This window comes from Schistocerca gregaria, chromosome X (assembly GCF_023897955.1).
Source record: "Schistocerca gregaria isolate iqSchGreg1 chromosome X, iqSchGreg1.2, whole genome shotgun sequence".
NCBI lineage: Eukaryota > Metazoa > Arthropoda > Insecta > Orthoptera > Acrididae > Schistocerca > Schistocerca gregaria.
In genome coordinates this window covers 337,297,646-337,299,909 of record NC_064931.1, presented here as the reverse complement: position 1 = coordinate 337,299,909, position 2,264 = coordinate 337,297,646, and the positions used below count along the sequence as shown (strand labels likewise).

General features: G+C 47.0%; 1 non-coding gene across 1 annotated transcript; it reads left to right on the top strand.

The window, feature by feature from the left end:
• Positions 1–1,864: 1,864 nt before the first annotated feature.
• On the top strand, positions 1,865–1,938 carry Trnat-ugu (transfer RNA threonine (anticodon UGU)). The gene has a single exon. It is a non-coding gene; the product is annotated as a tRNA-Thr (tRNA).
• The last annotated feature ends 326 nt before the right edge of the window (positions 1,939–2,264 follow it).

Sequence of the window (2,264 nt, the reverse complement as noted above, 5' to 3'; positions counted from 1 at the left end):
TATAGGAGTGCGACATCGAGGTCCACTGCCTGCAACATGCCACAAAACATATGCAGCTTGCCATTCGAACTGATTGTGTAGAGGTTGATCTTACTAATCTGGTAGGCCTGTTTTGGAGAGGCAGTATTGTTGGCGCCTATTTAGAGGGGTGTAGATGGGAGACCCGAAGAAGGCACCGTTGTCGACAGTGAGTTCCCTCCTATGTCTATCCGCATTTAACTGTCGTGATGTGATGCAACTGCAACCACTTTAGCTATGGCAACAAACGTCACGTCCTCGACAGCATTGGCATATGCAGTCAGACTTCTGCTGTGATCATTCCTCGGAATTAATAGGGTGGCAGAAGGCTGCGGCACGTCTGTGGGGGAGTAGATACTGAATCCATCTGCAGTCCATCACCCACAAACTTGGCACTGTGAGTGGTCTTCTTCGAATCTTTTGCCGCTCGAATCCCATCAGGGGAACCGACAATCATATCTTCCTCCTGGAGTTGGTTGTCACCGTCAAGATCTTCATCGCCTGTAGACATCCTGAAGCAGGTATCTGACAGACCAAGCCAGAACCTTTTCACTACGTCGAAACCCGTTGTATTTGGACATGAGTTTCGGAATCCGACAACAACTGCGGCTGTCACAACCAAATCAGTGGGTAACCAATCTCTCCTGCGGGGCCATTTCCACTTCGTGTTTCAAGACCGGTACCAGGGGATGCTCTGACAGTGCAGACTGTCCATCCACAGCGCCCTTCCGGCATTGGGGACTGCTCAAGGTCGATCGACTGTTGATGATGACATGGAACAGAATGAAGGGCGCCAACGTACATCAATGGGAGCGCCATCAGATCAGGCAATATCTTTTCCTCCCCCGTCGGCAGTTCCGTGGTGTGACGTTGTATATAGCTTGATTTAAGATGTCCCTCTTGCGCGCATCCTGAATAGTTCTTTGACTGGCCAACGTAATTACAATGGCATGGCATCTGCCTATATGCAGATAGGTCAGGACACATTCAGTAAGATATATGTGCACTTGGCACACCTGTTCAGAACTGGGTACGTGGTAAAGTGTGCCCATTTTTTTCGCCATATGGCTTATCATAGTGCCATAGGGTATCAATGCTCCAGTTACTATGTTTCCTGGTACCTCAGATGGCAAGTCATACCCACAGACAATCCTCTGGCTGAGACTGGCATGTTCCACTTGCACAGGGCCAATATGTCCTTTCAACTGTCTGAATTAAAAGTCGCTTATCTTGTTGAGGAGGCTTTGATAGTTTCACACAGACCACACTACTCACCATGGAGAGGTGAATCCGTACTAGTTCGTGATAATCGATATGAACGTCATCTCGTAAAAATTGTTCAGTTTTAAAAGATTTCGGTCGCCCATAAACGGTCATAAAACTCAACTTCAGTGTCGGTTTTAGTTGTGAAAATGACGTGATGCGTCGAAGAACATACGATTCATGGAGACGACTGAAAAATCACATCACCACCACATGCACGCTAACGCAGCAGGGACGTAAACAAGACGTCCATACTGCTCCTCTGCCGATAGCAGACTGCTGCCTTCGCTGTCCACGGCTACACCTAAACATTCTTGTGTGTATGAAGATGGTACCTGTTCTTTCGGACATGTCCGCAAGTACAGATACCATCTTCATATAAATAAGGCTTATCGGCCAATGATCTTCATCAGTGCGGATGCACTCACATTGCTCAAACTCTTACAGGTAGATTGGATGCCGCGAGTATAGAGTATAGCGGGCAGGGGCTCTACAAATGTAGTGTGTGGACAGAAAGTTGGAAATGTGGATCTCACGGGGAGTGTGCCAGAGATAAGTCCCTGCAGTCGCACTATCCTCTGTGTCCTCGATGGCTCAGTCGGATAGAGCGTCTGCCATGTAAGCAGGATATCCCGGGTTCGAGTCCCGGTCGAGGCACACACTTTCAGCTGTCCTCGTTGATATTTATCAACGCCTGTGAGCAGTTAATGGTCTGGATTTCATCGTAATTTCATAAACATTTTAAGTCGTCGTTCCTACATCACATGTACTCGTTCACACATTAGTACACTACTGGCCATTAAAATTGCTACACCAAGAAGAAATGCAGATTATAAACTGGTATTCATTGGACAAATATATTATACTAGAACTGACATGTGATTACATTTCCACGTAATTTGGCTGCATAGATCCTGAGAAATCAGTACCCAGAGCAACCACCTCTGGCCGTAATAACGGCATTGAGTCAAACAGAGCTTTGG